This window comes from Dipodomys spectabilis, unplaced genomic scaffold (assembly GCF_019054845.1).
Source record: "Dipodomys spectabilis isolate Male_0828 unplaced genomic scaffold, ASM1905484v1 ptg000239l, whole genome shotgun sequence".
Lineage (NCBI taxonomy): Eukaryota > Metazoa > Chordata > Mammalia > Rodentia > Heteromyidae > Dipodomys > Dipodomys spectabilis.
This window is the reverse complement of record NW_024870916.1, coordinates 3,171,017-3,187,755: the sequence shown is the minus strand read 5'-3', so window position 1 is coordinate 3,187,755 and position 16,739 is coordinate 3,171,017. Positions and strand designations below refer to the sequence as shown.

Genomic DNA, 16,739 nt, shown 5'->3' with positions numbered 1-16,739 from the left:
ATAGTTGTGCTGGTAGTTTTAGTATGGTCTTTTTTATGATCATTTGGATGAATCCCCAAAAGTGGGATTACTGTGTTATAGGGGAGTTTTATATGGAGTCTTCTGAGGCACCTCCATACTGCTTTCCAAAGTAGTTGAACAAGTTTACACTCCCACCAAGAATGCAGTACCATTCCCTTGTGGCCACATACGTTTCAGCATCTGTTGCTGTAAATATATGGAACGCTCCAAGACTTTGCATGTCATCCTTGCGCAGGGTGCATGCTAATCTTCTCTGTATCGTTCCAATGTTAGGGTATGTGATGCTAAATTGAGCACAGAACAGTTTTTATATATAAAGTATAATTTTTAATTGATTTTATTAAGCTAGGCAATTCAACAAAAAGTAAGTTCAAAAGAATTGTTGTGAAATTATAGAATCATGTATTTCTTACATAAGCACACAATTAAGAATAAAATCAAGATAGACATGCCAAAAACAAAATAATTCCAGATATTTGTAGTTCAAGAGATGTGTTTGAGGAGAAATTCAATTATTCTATACAAGGCACCTGTCAAAATGAACATTGCAGCAAGTGTTAAGGTTTGTTAAAAGTTTTAATGTTTTAAATATGTTTTATTTGGGATTTTGCTTATATATGCCAAAAATAGGACTGTTTGGCAGGTATAAAACTTTTCTGTAAAGTATTTAAGATTTATGATAGCAGACATTAAGTACTAAGTAGGTACATTTCAGAGTTTATGGAAACTTTATTAATGAGAAGTTCCATTCTTTGTGTAAAGGAGCAGAGTGAAGAGTTACGACTTAAACTACACAGTTTCTGTTAAAAGTTTAGTGATTCCTTACTTTATTTGTTAGCAAGGAATAAATGATGATATAAGCCATAATGTACACATGTATGTTACTATTCACACACATACATATTCTCATGTATACATGCACCCATGGAGAAAGACACATAATTACAGCCAACACAAGTTTCACCAGTTGTTGAATATGCCTTAAAAGGAATAATTGGAACAATATATGTTGAAGATGCATTTGTCCCTAAGAGTTCATTTTCCACTCTTCTTATCTCTTAAAACTGGTAGTTTTAGAGAGATTTGACTTTCAAAATGCAGTACAAGTGATAGCAAGTCACTTGGAAACCTCAGTAAGTATAAGTCTTATGGTATCTCCCTGCTCCTCACGGAATGCTTACTCTTGTAGACATTCTCAACAACCAAAGTAGCAGGAGAATACCCTGGTAAAGAGTAAAGTTATAAGGCTTTAAATGGCATCCTTACTTGAGCTCTTTTTCCAACAACCAGCATGAATTCCTAGGCAGATGAGTGAGTCCTCAGAAAACTGGACTCTACATATACATTTAACTAACCCATGTGAAAATTCCTAGGTGAGAAATGCTGACTGAGGTCTTGCTGATTTCCTGGCGAAGAAAATAAGAAAAAAAGAAAGTATTTTTAATGTTTTAAAGTTTAAGAATAATTTGTAACCTGTCAATAAATGTGTAGAACACAAATACCAACTGACAAAAAAATGAGGGCATTTCATTTATGTGCTCTTGGACTTGGGCAGTGATTTTAGATGTGTCTACACAAGTAGAATCAGCATAAATCAAGCGAGCATTTCTTCATTTAAGATATAAGTAAAGGATACTGGTTGACCCATTGTAACAACGAAATATACAAGACATTCTAACAGAGGATGGGTGAAGGGGGGAGGTGGAGAGGTGTGAAGGGAAGGGATGGTAGGGGAAAAACAAAGGAGGGGGTAACAATGCTCAATAAGAAATGTACTCATTACCTTACTTATGTAAATGTAACCCCTCTGTACAGTATTTATAATAAAAATATATGTTAAAAAGATACAAGGAAAATTTCTGTACTTTTATGAAGTTGTATTTGTCACTCAATATAAGTAAGGTATTGGTTTTAGGACCACAGGCTTATTACTTTGGATTCTCAAAATCTCTACATGAACACAGTATATTATTTACATCAGAATCTGCCCACAATCTAGCGCAGTATAATTGTTATGAGAATTTTTGCTACATTCCATATTTGTAATGAAAAATAAAAGTATATGCAATATAAACAGATACAAATTTTTTCAGATAAATTTTGTATGCAGTTTGTGGATGGAATTTGGAGAGCAATTTTGAAAAGCACAAATTTCATCAAAAAGACCAGTCTGAAAATTGTAACAAGGAGCTAATGCAGCATCATTGAATAGTATGGAACTCCAAGGAGAAGTATTTGAATTGAGACAATATCAGAAAGTGTAACAACCCAAGGTCTTTTTAGAAATGCAGCTGCTAGATTTCTCATGTAGAGCTTTCATAACAGTTTGTGAAGCACAAATTAGAACCTCACTGAAGTGTAGATGGTTTTCTCTCAAATTTCTGTCATGATCAGTCATTATTAATCAACATATAGCTAATCTTGAATAATCTTCTAATAAAATGTTGATGGAGTGTTTATATGCAAAAACCTCAGAAGGCTAACTTTTTCAATTAGGACAGTCTGTATTCTATGATCCAGCCGAGAGAAAACTAGGTAAGCATCCATTTACAACCTTCTGAATAATTCTGATTCTGCCCACATCACTTATCTATCCATACCTGTGCACGAGTGAAACAATTTTAAAAGAATTTATCATTTAAAATTTAAATTTATGGTTCCGGGAAGATAGCAAAGGAGAAGCTGGAAGCTTAACTAAGCCAAAGAATCACACCAAATGTGCCATCACAGTACAGAGAGTTAGGCCAGAGAGGGAAAATCCAGGCAAGTAGACAAATCTGAGCACTTGCCAGCGGCCATGGTTGCAGCTATGGGGGGTGGGGGGGCGGTGGTGGCCGTAACCACCATACCTGCAACACAGAGAGTCTAGGACAAAGGCGCCAGATGCAGCAGGTGAGAGGATTCTACTCAACACCAGCAAGAACTGACAAGGAGCAGACATCTTCATCCTTCATATCGCAGATCAGAGATCACCCAGGAACCAGACTCCTGTGTGAGTAGAAGCCTGATTTCCTCACTCCTTCTCAGGGAGCAGAGAAGGGAACGCCACCTCTCCCTGCCCACTACCGGAGATCTCCATCTTTGATACTGGCAAAGGCCTGGCTGAGCAGCTAGCTCCAACTCAGTCCTTGGATGAAAACAAACAGTCATTTAACAGGTCACAGGAACCTAACCTGACCTGCCAGGCTAAGCTCCACTCAGGGAAAATTCACCCATCCCGGGCCTGCACCAACCCCAGGAGTGGCTTTCTTCATTGAGTAAACAGAGCCAGAGGCTGATCCTCCCTAGACAATCAATTGAAATTCAGTAACAATAAACCCTGAGAACGGCTGCTGGCTAGGCTCTGTGACTGCCTCAGAAGCTAGGCCTCAGGGAAAAGCTACTGTTTGCTGAAAGGCCTCAACTCTACCCAGAACCTAGCCCCATCACAGCATCTCCAAACTAGAAGAAACAGCCATCTTTTGTGATACTCAAAGCAGATCTCCCTCCCATTGAACTAGCCTGGGAGGAGGATGACAAAATCCTGGGTAAATCAAAGCATTTTTCTGCCTGCTCAAACAAACTGACTTAAAAAAAAAAACCAAGCTACAGGAAAATCAAATACCACAAGCAGACCAGAGACTCCAACAAGAGACTGGTTATGGACACAAGGGAGATACAGGATCTTCCCTTCTCATCCCCAAAAAGCAAAGAACTCTTTTATGTCACCTTTTATTAAAATTGTTTTAACATTTTTAATTTTTAACTTTAAAAATTGTTTTCTATTAACTTTTTTCTTCCTCTTATAATTTTTATTTTACAGGTATACGTGTGTGTGTGTGTGTGTGTGTGTGTGTGTGTGTGTGTGTGCTTTTTTTCCATTTTTGTTTAGCACTACTGACCTTTTGATCCTTTTTTCCTTTCTTTCTCATTCTTTTCACTTTTTTTCTCTTTCGTTCTTCTTTGCGTGATTTAGTCGCATTTCTGCTCATTCTCAGATATACCTGTAGTCGATTATTAGACCTTATCCCCGATTGTATACACACTTAATCCAGAAATTTATTAATGAATTCAAAACCTCTTAGACTTAACTTCTTTAATAGCTGTACTACCACTATATACCTATATAAAATTTTAAGCATTTTTATTTTTTATTTTTTGGCGTCTCCTTTCTATTCCTTCCCTTCTCTTATCATGTTCCCATCCTTCTCTGAATATTAAGTTCTTAATCTGCATAATTTTAAGTGTTTCACTTTTTAATTTTTATTTTACTATTTTTCCTTGTCTTTTTTTTCTCTTTCTTTTTTCCCCGTTGTCTATTATCATTCTATCGAATCTATTTCCTGCTTTGAGATTAGGACTAAGTTAGCTCTCCCTCTATCTTTCCACATCCCTCTATTCCTATTTATACCCACATCTCTCACTAAACCTAATAATTTCTTGTTTGCCAAATTCTTCTTTGCGGTTCATAGCCTATTAATACATAGTTGGTTGATGTTGAAAATGTATCTGTTGAACTAGATTATATCTGCAGGCTTTTGTAATATTTATTTATTTATTTTTATTGTGAAAATACTGTACAGAGCGGTTACAATTACATGGGCAAAATATTTGCTGCCTTCAGGAGTCACACCTTGCCCGTAAAAACAAACACATTTTCAATGTTAAAGGCTGGAACAAAATCTACCAAGCAAATGGCTCCCATAAACAGGCTGGAGTTGCAATCTTAATATCAGATAAAATAGACTTCAAATTAAAATTTGTGAGAAGAGATAAAGAAAGTCGCTACATACTAATCAAGGGATCTCTCCTTCAGGAGGATCTGCAGGCTTTTGACTGTGCAACTACAGACTTTGTTGATGCTTCCCTTAAGATAGTTTTCTAGCACAAAATTGGTGTTACTCTCATGCCAAATGGGCAGAATAAGCCGGAAAAACACAAGAAAAATGGCAAGTCCGGGTATCTCAACTCCCACTCATGATAATCAGTGGACAGAACAGATAATGAATAATCCAGAGGAGAGCTTCCAAAAAGATCTAAAAACACTAATATTAATCATGGTAAATAAAAAGATTGAAAACCTTCAAAGGACTCTGTGTGAGCATGATATATATAGAGAGGAGGCAAACAAATGTCAAAACAGGAAGCTCATAGGTGTGAGGAAGCTACTCAAAGATAGATAAAAGAATTGCATGAGCAGCTTGTGAACACTCAAAGAGAAATAAAGGAATTGTGTGAGTAGGCTGAGATTAGTCAAAGAGAACTACAGGAATTGCATGAACGTGAGGAAGCTGATCAAAGAGTAATACAGGAATTTCAAGAGCGGGATGAGCATAGACAAAGATCACTAGAGGCATTCATGGAATCCATAAACAGAGAGCTGAAAGAAGTCAGGGAGTCCACAAAGGGAATGCTGAATGGATCCCAACAGAAGTAATGGGAGTCCAAGGAAACCATAACTAATCAACCAAGTGATTTGAGAATAAACACTTGACACTAAATTAAGGAAGTAAAGAATTTCATACAAGATCTAAAACAAAGATCCAACAAAGAATTAGAAGCCATAAAAACTGACCAACTAGAAGGAAAAGAAAAAAAAAAATAGAAAGTCTCGATAGTAGGATAGGTCATGCAGAAGATTGAAGCCTGAGGATTGAAGACAGCCTAGATATTATAGAGAAAGAATATACAACCATCAAAGACAAATCCAAGAAATATGATAGATCTATTTAACATTCAAGCCTTGGAAGACCCCACTAGAAGGCCTAATCTGAGGATAATGGATGTAGAGGAGCACCTAGAGCCAGAAGTCAATGGTCTAGGAAATTTGTTTAACAGGATCCTAGCAGAGAACTTCCCAAACATGCAAAAAGATAGGTCTATTCAGATACAAGAAGCTTTTAGAACTCCCAATAGACTAGACCAGAAGAGGATATCCCATTGTCACATTATAATACTCACAGGATCAATTCAGAACAAGGAAAAGATCCTTAAAGTTGTCTTGGAGCAAAGATCAAACACCTATAAAGGGAAACCAACTAGAATCACCTCAGATTTCTCAGCAGAAACAATCAAAGCAGAAGAGCCTAGAATGATGTAATCTATGCCCTAAAGACAAACAACTATCAACCAAGAATACTTTACCCAGCTATACTCTCCTTAATAATCGGAGGTCAAATAAAACCCTTCCATAGCAAAGAAAAATTGAAACAATATATCTCCACCAAACCAGCCCTACAAAAGAATCTTAAAGATGTCCTACACAGAGAAAACCAACAAGACCACAATAAAGGCCAAGAAATATCACCCAAACTGAGAATCCAAGAACCATAGGAAGAACACAGTTGCCACAGCCCTGAAGTAGTTGGATAAAATGGCAGGAACTCCCAAATACCTCTCAGTTCTATCTCTCAACATTAACGGACTTAACTCACCAATTAAGCGACAGTCTGTCTACTTGGATTAAAAAGCAAGATCCTTTTATCTGCTGGCTTCAGGAGTCACATCTTGCCCACAAAACCAAACACATTTTCAATTTTAAAGGCTTAAACAAAATCTACCAAGCAAACGGCTCCCATAAACAGGACGGAGTTGCAATCCTAATATCAGATAAAATAGACTTTTAATTAAAATTAGTGAAAAGGTCGGTACATACTAATTAAGGGATCACTCCTTCAGGAGGATATTACAATTCTAAATATCTATTTGCCAAACAGCAGAGCACCCTAATTCATCCAAGAACCTCTACTTTCCCTCAAATCCCACATAGATCCATAAACATTAATTGTTGGGGACTTTAACACACAACTTTCCCCACTAGATAAATGAACTTCACAAAAACTCAACAGAGAAACCGCAGATATAAACAACTGCACAGACCAACTAGATTTAACACACATCTACTGAATATTTCACCCAGCAGCATTAGACAATACATTTTTCTCAGCAGCACATGGAACATTTTCCAAAATAGACCACATTTTAGGCCACAAAGCATACGTCCAAATTCAGAAACATTGAAGGGATACCTTGCATTCTCTCAGACCACAAGGGAATATATTTAGAACTCAACACCAAAAGCAACCAAAGAAAGTCATGTAACACATTGGATCCTGAACAACACACTGCTGAATCACGAGTGGGTCATGGAAGAGATTAGAAAGGAAATTCAAATGTTCATGATATTCAACAAAACTGAACACACCAATTACTAGTTCCTCTGGGACACAGCAAACACAGTATTCAGAGGCAAGTTTATAGCTCTGTGCTCCTATATCAACAAATTGGAGAGATCTGAAAACAACAATTTAATGAGACATCTGAACCTCCTTGAAAAAAAGCAGCAAGATAAACCCCAATCCCGTAGACAGAAAGAAATAATTAAAATTAAATCAGAATTAAATTAATTAGAATGCAAAAAAAAAAACTATAGAAAGAATCAACAAAACTAAGAGTTGGTTCTTTGAAAAAATTAACAAAATTGACAGACCCTTAGCAAATCTTATCAGAAAAAGAAGAGAACACACCCAAATAAAGTCAGAGATGAGAATGGAAACATCATCACAGAAACAACTAATATTCAGAACATTATAAGGGAATGCTTCTAAAACCTGTATACTAATAAGTTTGAGAACTTGGCAGAAATGGACCTTATTCTAGAAAATACTGACATCCCGAAACTAAGCCAAGATGAGTCAAACTATCTTAAAAGGCCTATATCAAGCACTGAAACAGAAAGAGCAATAAGAGACCTCCAATCTAAGAAAAGCCCAGACCAAATGGTTTTACAGCGGAATTCTATTAAGCCTTCAAAGCAGACATCACACCAATACTCTTCCAACTCTTCAATGAAACTGAAAAAGAAAGTTCACTACTGAAATTATTCTATGAGGCCATCATAACACACATCCCAAAACCAGGAAGGGACTCATCAAGGAAAGAGAACTATAGATCCATTTCTTTGATGAACTTTGATGCAAAACTTCTCAACAAAATTTTGGCCAATCGACTTCAACAATTCATCCAAAAAATCATACACCACGATCAAACAGGATTCATTTCAGGGATGCAAAGCTTGTTTAAGATACACAAATCAAATAATATAATTTATCACATCCACAGAAGCAAGGATAAGAACCACATGGTTATCTCAGTAGATGCAGAAAAAGCAATTGACAAGATCCAACATCCCTTTTTATGAAGTTTCTGGAAAAATGAGGAATCCATGGAACATTCCTCAATACATTAAAGGTTTTATATGACAAACCTATAGCCAGCATTATACTTAATGGTAAAAAACTAAAGCTATTTCCTCTTAACTCAGGAATGAGACAGGATGCCCACTCTCTCCACTTCTCTTCAATCTACTATTGGAATGCCTAAATACAGTAATAAGACTAGATGCAAGTATAAGAAGGATCCTAATAGGGAAAGAAGAAGTAAAACTCTCCCTTTTTGCAGATGACATGATCTTGTATTTAAAGAATTGCACAGAGTCCACTCCAAAATTACTCAAGCTGATTCAAAACTCTGGCAAAATATCATGGTATAAAATTAACCCTCAAAAATCAATGGATTTTTCTGTATGCCAACAATAAGAAAAGTGTGGCTGAAATTAGGAAAGCAACTCCATTTGTAATAGCCCCACAAAAAATAAAATACCTAGGATTTAACTTAACCAAAAAAGTGAAGGACCTCTATGATGAAAACTTTAAAAAACTGAAAAAGGAAATCAAAACTGAACTTAGAAAGTGGCAAAAACTCCCATGCTCCTGGATTGGGAAAGATCAACATAGTGAAAAAGGCAATACTTCCCAAGGCTATATACAAATTCAATGCGATATCTATCAACATTCTAACCTCATTCTTCAAGGAAATAGAAGAGGCAATCAAAAAATTCATATGGAACAATAAAAGACCCTGAATAGCAAAAATGATCCTTAACAGAAAGAACAGAGCTGGAAGAATATCAATACCAAATTCAAATTCAACCTCAAAGCCATAGTAATCAAAACAGTTTGGTACTGACACAAGAACAGACCTCAGGACCAATGGAATAGAATTGAAACCCAGAAATGAACCTACAGACCTATAGCCATCTAATCTTCTGTAAGGGAGTTAAAAAATAGAATGGAAGAAAGACAGCCTCTTCAGTAAATGGTGCTGGCAAAATTGGTTAACAACTTGTAGAACACTAAAGCTAGATCCTTATATATCACCCTGTACCAGAATCAACTCTAAATAGATCAAAGACCTTGGAGTCAAACCAGATACTCTGAAAACATTAAAGAGTGGAATAGGAGAAACCCTCGGTCTTGTTGGCACAGGCCGAAATTTTCTTAATAGAGACCCAGAAACACAACAAATCAAAGAAAGGTTGGACAAATGGGATTGCATAAAATTGCAGAGCTTCTGCATGGCAAAGGACATAGCTAGCAAGATCAATAGAAAGCGCACAGATTAGGAGAAGATCTTCACTAGCCATAAAATGGACAAGGGTCTCATATCTAAAATATACATGTAACTCAAAAATTTAAATCCCCCAACAAATCTTCAAAGAAACAACTGCCCAAAAATAAGTGGGTTAAAGACTTAAAGAGAAACTTCTCTGAAGAGGAAAGAAGGATGGCCAATAGACACATGAAGAAATGTTCAACCTCCCTAGTCATAAAAGAAATGCAAATCAAAACAACATTGAGATACCACCTCACCACAGTTAGAATGGCTATAATCAAGAACTCTAATAACACCAAATGCTGGAGGGGATATGGACAGAACGGATCATTACTGTATTGTGGATGGGAGTATAAACTTGTTCAACCAGTTTGGAAATCAGTATTGAGGTTCCTCAAAAGTCTCCACATAGAGCTCCCCTATGACCCAGAATCTCACTTTGGGTATTTATCCAAATGTTCACATACAAGGCCACAGTAGAGCTTCCAGCACAACTATGTTTATTGCATCATTATTTACCATAGCTAATATATGGAACCAACCCAGATGCCCCTTAGTAGATGAGTAGATCAAGAAAATGTGGTATATATACACACTGGAATTCTATGCCTCCATCAGAAAGCATGACATTGGCTCCATTTGTTAGGAAATGGAAAGACTTGGAAAAAATATATTAAGTGACGTAAGCCAGGCCCAAAGAAACATTAGTGCCATGATTTCCCTTATTTGCCATAACTAGTATGTGTCTGAGACAAACAGAAACTGTCAGACAAGTTGATGTTAGGGAAATGAGCCCTAAGCTATATATTCAAATGTTTTTCCCTTTCATGGGATTGTTTCTAACACATTTATAAGAATATTTCTTTTTTGCTTTGTATGTCCCTCCCCCACTGTACAAACCCTGCATTCACTGAACTTGATGTTGTTATAATTTGAGGAAGGTAAGGGAAAAAACAAATTGTTTGTATAATAGGGATACAGTTGGACCATTAAAACAATGAGATGTACAAGCCATTATGTTGAAAACAAACTTTAAAATTTTGGTGGGGGGAGGACTGGGTGAGAAGCGGGGAGAGGAAGGGAAGTTATGGGAAAGGGAAACAAAGGAGGAGGCTACAATGCTTGATAGGAAATATACTCATTATCTTGTCCATGTAATTGAAACCCCTTTGTACAGTATTTTCACAACAACAACAAAAAAATAAATTTAAATATGGAATGAAATTAGTTCCAATAATGCATTGCATTTAGGTATTTAGAAATAACTGAGAAACTTAAAGGTGCATATGATTTTTTTATTGGAAATGAAGGGATATTGGAATTTGGTTCTCTACATTTTAAGCAATTTTCTTAAAAGAATAGGCAAAATAAAATTTATATTTGCAGCAGACTTCACACATTAAATTTTGTATAGTGAAAGGGAAACAAGCCTCAACAATATGTCAATTCTCTCTTCTTATTTATCTCTAAAGGTTTATGTTTCTGGTCTCTGAATATTAAAACTTCAAAAAAATTATGTTTAGCTAGTTGTGCAAAGGGGTTTTGCTTCATCATGTCAGTGTTGAATAGAGTGTGTGTGCATTTCAATATACAGTGCATTTTTCTTCCTTCAATTACCCCAACCCCACCTATCCCTTCATGTTTCCTACTTATATTCTGACATGTGTACATTGAATGGTATGACTGTATTAGTCCACCATTTCCCTCTCCATTCTTCTACCCTACTCCCTTTTAGCCCAGATCTCCTTTTAAGACTTGTTTCAACTTCATGGTATTTTGTTAAATATCTCTACTTTGGCATTTGTCTATGGGCTTGCCACATCCTCTCTTCCATGTTTGACATACATAAATGAGTATATTTCTCCACATTTCTAATCTCAGATTGGCTAAGATAGATCTTCTTTACTATTCACCTTCTGTCCTAAATTTAGAATTGGATTTTCAGGGCCATCCAATAGAGCATTTTTATTCTCTACTCACTGAAGATGGAAGGGAAATAATTTCCATGCTGTCAGCATTATGTTATCCATCATGAATTCCCATCGCTTATCACTTCAGCAGTCTAAATTTAAAGTCATATTTTCTGCATTATATTCACACAGTATAAGTGAATATCAAGAATAATTTACCTAGTATTGGACGTTTAGGGACAATCTTCAATTTCTGATGATAGAGGCAGGAATCAGTTTCAATTTTCAGATTCCACTATGTAGTGAGCTGTGTAGTCTTCTAAATTTTCGATAAATTTCGAGTTACTTTTTGTTAATAATTTAAAATGTTTTATTTCAGTATTTGAAATGCTGCTCCAATTATTTTAAAAGTTTCACAATAAGTTAGACTGAACTTTTTCCTCCCATGTTCCCCACTAGTTCAGGTTAATTCTCCTTTCGCTTTATATTTTGAGAGACCAAGGGATGAGGGTAAACAGAGAGATGATCATTACTCACATATCTCCTTCCCTCCTGTTTCTGCTGTTCTTGTTGAGAGGAAGACTGGAGCAGGGAACAAGAGTGAAGCTTGACTTCACCATACAAGGGAGCATTCCTGGCATGTCAATTATTGTTTCTCAGAATCACTTAAATTGCTTACTCTTGCCTTCTCTCTGATAGTAACCTAACTGTGGCTTCCTTGGTGCAGAAGGAAGCACACTAACAGGTTATTACCTGTAAATTGGTATTTTATATCTCAGCTTACTACTACCAAAAATAAAAAACTTTGGCTACATAAATGCAAAGGTACTGATTGTCCAACAAAACCTTAGTGAGGAGTAGACAATTCTACTCAGCTACGCCCTCCTCTTGTATCCTTCCTTCCACTCCCCTCCCCTCTTTTAATCTCCCTTCCTTTTTTCTTTCTTTGTGGCTCTCTCCTGCATATTCATGTCTATCTTCTCTCTTTTTCTTTTCCAGTAGCAAGTGCTTTGGTTTATCAGACAACACATAAATAATTGAACAAATATTTTTTCTCCTCTTTTTGTGATTTTTTTATTCTTAAGAAGTGAGTTCTAGCACAGCATCAGTGGCTTACGTCTAGATAGTCGGTAGGTTCAAATTTGACAATTGAAATTCGAAGCTATTCCAAGTGGATAAACCTAAGAGATTCTTTTCTCCACTTGTGGTAAATGGAAGAAGTGAAGGTGTGGCTCAGGTGGTATAGAGCAAACATTGAGAATTAAAGCCCAAATATAGCTCAAGTCCAGGAGTTCAAACCCCAGTGCCAGCACAATATTAAAAAAATGAGTCCTTTGTCTTTGAAAAGGGATATTTCTCCAAAAATTCATACAAAGGACAGTTTCCAAGGTCCAAGACTCTTTCTAAGGCTCTTTCACATCTTAAACTGATTCCTCTGCTTGATTCATATTGAGGAAAATAGGAGTCACACTTCATATTAAAAAGTATGCAGATTACTGAACAGTTCTTACCATTTTTAATGTAAAGGAAGCATGAGAGAAGAATTCACCTCACTTGGGTGAGTTAGGTTTGATCCACTGACAGACTTTTGCAAGTAAATGAGGGTCTGTTTACATGTAAAGAAGTCTATATAGATGCTTTCTAGGAGAGAGAACAAGCTACCTGTTTCCAAGTTTGAATCAGATTAAGTTTATTCCTATGAAATGGTAAAGAGAAGCTCATCTCATACAACATTATGCAGACAGCAATTTCAAAAATATTAAAAACCCATGTCTATGTTTTGAACAGCTAAGTTTTCACAAACAAAAAACAGTTTACTGAACCAAGAAAATATAAGTTAGAGCAGTAGGAACTATGTGAAATATAGTTAATGGCTGAGTGATATGTGTAAAAGAGTTCTGTAATCACAACTAGACTATAAATTTTTTCATCATGTCCCTAACAAGAATCTCTAAGATAGGCCTTGCTAAATCTGTCATAGAGGGTGGCGTTTATGCAATTGTCAGGTTTGTTTAGGGTCCAATATCTCCCACAGTCACTTGGGTTGCAAACTGCTCACACCACATGCGGTGTATGGAAACACATGCTGTCTTGCTAGGCACCTAAGGAATTTTTGTGCCACTGTGAATAGTTATTGTTTTCTTCTTGTAATTATACCTGTCAGTGTGAAGTCCTTTCATGATAAGAATAATAGTTTCTGTATCATTTGTTCCACTAACAAATCTCAGATATAAGTATAGTCGGGTGCCCATGGCTCATGCCTATAGTCCTAGCTACTCAGGAGGCTGAGATCTGAGGATCACAGTTCAATGCCAGCTCAGGCAGGAAATTCCATGAAATTCTTTTCTCCAATAAACTACCAGAAAACTGGAAGTGGTGCTAGGTCTCAAGCTGTAGAGCTCTTGCCTTGAGCAGAAGAGCACTTGGACAGCACCTAAGCCCAGAGTTCAAGCCTCACGACTGACCAAAAAAAAATCTATCTATCTATCTACCTACCTATCTACCTACCTATCTACCTACCTATCTACCTACCTACCTATCTACCTATCTATCTATCTATCTATCTATCTATCTATCTATCTATCTATCTATCTATCTATCTATCTATCTATCTAATCTATCTAATCTGTCTGTCTGTCTGTCTGTCTGTCTGTCTGTCCGTCCGTCTGTCTGTCTGTCTGTCTATGTATCTATGATGAGATGAATTACATTTAAATATAAATCAATATTTTTGATACACATTTAAAATATAAGTAAATATATGATGTATTTATAATATATACATATATTATATATTATATATTATATTATATATATATTATATATATTATATATATATTATATAATTCTAATTTATATCCAAAGAGTACATCTGAAGATTTTGGGGAAAATGTAGAGTGTCTAAAGGCTTACTACTGACCCACTATACTTTCAATCATTTTTTCCACTTATTGCAATGTCTGGATTACTAAGACTGAATGATTATGAAACAGAGTTGTTGTGTTAATCCTTACGATTTTGGATTAGAAACATCTACTTAATTGGTATAAAACCTACCAAAATGTGATCTTGAAATCACACTCCACAAACTGGACATATATATCAATTTAACAACTTACAGGTCTTAAACTTTTATTTGAATCCTGTATCTCACATACATTCAGTTTCCTTCGAGTCAGCTACATGTACAAACATGCCTAGATTTTCATGCTCACATACATCCCCATACTCACATTACATACTAAATGTAACATTGTAATAAAAAATAATATATATACTGAAAAAGAACACCTTTGCAAATGTAATTAAATTTTATTTTTAAACACAATGCATTATTGAAATACTGATGAAAGAGCAGTGGAGAGATGTTTCAAATAGTAGATTGCCTGCCTAAAGAGCATGTTTCTTATTCCAAACATCATTATTTCCATCCTTTCTTCTCCCACATAAAAAAGCATAAATAACTACAGAATTAACTGCATGTTCCTTAATCACTCATTGAAGAAACTGTTTTATATATATATATATATATATATATATATATATATATATATATATATATGTATATATATGTATATATACACACAATGATATACTATTTAGCCACACACAATTATGAAATCACATCATCTTCAAGAAAATAGAATTGGAAACCTTCATATTAAAGCAATTAGTAATACTGTGAAAAACAATTATTAGATTTCTCATATGCAAATGTTAGACCCAGAAAATAAAATGAATGACCCAGGTGTGAAAGATGGAACTGATTAAGTTTGGAAAAAAGTAAGAGAGGAGATGAAGAGAAATATTGTGGAGTAAATATGTTCAAATATTTCATAAGTTCGTATGATGACATAATAAAATATAAGTATAAAAATAGGATAATGAAATTAATAAAAGGAATAAAATTTAACAAACTACATTATGTGGATATATGTGTATAACACAATAAAATACTTTTGTGAAATTGATATTTGCTAAAAAAAAGTAAAATTCATTCCAGTTGTTATAGATTCATAGGTTAATTTCCATTTTTAGCTGAGATATTTCCCTGATAAAGTAAAAGGAGAAATTTGTTTTGCTCATTTAGAAAGACAATTTTGTCCAATTAGCATTAAAGTATTCTAGATAATTACTGTCAATGTGAAATTGTTCAGGTTATTATATTAGAATATTTCCAATTGACTCTTCAAAGTATTACCCTATAGGTATATACTTTTTGCTACTAATTGAATATCTTTCTACTCAATTACTATATACCTTTTTCTGAATGAAGTTTGGTAAATGTAACTAGGATATATTATACCTGACCAGGAAATCAATTATTCAAACAGTTTTTATCAAAAATGCCTATAACGAAATAAAGATATAAATCCAAATTATGTATATTTGAAGACAATACTTGCTTAGTCCTCGTCTCGTATTCTTCATTCCCTTCTTGAGAATAATACACATTGTAAGGGAATGCTTAACATGTTTCAGAGAAATAGATTGACTTTAGTCAAATGAGTTACTCTATGCTTCATTTTGGTTTACTTTATATCCAGAAGAGCTAAATTCTTACCTTATGATTTTCCTTAGATTTTATACTCAGGTTTAACCTCTGATGGGTGACAGATAAAGGTATAAACATTTTTTAACAGTGGCTAAATTTAGGCTGAGGAATCTAGGTACAACTTTACTCATGCAGATAGGCCTGATCAGTCATGAGACCACGATATCAAAATGTTAACCTATGCTTCCTGAAATCATGCTTATGAGATTTTGTGTATTATAAACAGAGGTTATTAGAATTTGTTTTGTAAACAACATCATTTCATGGGTTAGGAGCTGAATTGAGATATTATATCCAGAACAAAATTTAAGGAGGCATCCAAAATTAGTTACCAAGATATAAATCATTTAACACAACGTTTTAAAAATGCAAGACAAAGGAAATAATTTATGAAAAAAGCCAACGTTTAAAATAAATACAGAATCAGTATGACTGATTTTTTCTTTTTATCCCAGTTGCAATACGGATTGCATGATGACTTTTCTAGTTATATGTTTAGGTAGGTCTTGATATTTAGTTGGAGAAGTTATGTTCTTTCATATATTCATTTGTCAGATCAAAGAGGAAATGAATTCCATGCCAGAGTCAATCTCAATAATAATGTTACTGATGTATTCTACTACTTTGCCAGTTTCAAATCAGCTCGAGTAACTTTGGTCTTCTTTGGATCTAACTAATTAGGTATACAATTTAGTCAGTACTGGATTTTGACCACCATTTATTAAAGTATTATTTTCCAGAAACTACTACTATTCTCTCTTTTCATGAGATTTTTAATTTCATTTATATAATGTGCTGATGTTTTCCTTTAGATAATCCAC

General features: G+C 35.0%; 1 non-coding gene across 1 annotated transcript; it reads right to left on the bottom strand.

Annotated features, from left to right (window-relative positions):
• Window positions 1–211: 211 nt before the first annotated feature.
• On the bottom strand, window positions 212–318 carry LOC122124537. Its single transcript, XR_006150587.1, has one exon. It is a non-coding gene; the product is annotated as a U6 spliceosomal RNA (small nuclear RNA).
• Window positions 319–16,739: the final 16,421 nt, after the last annotated feature.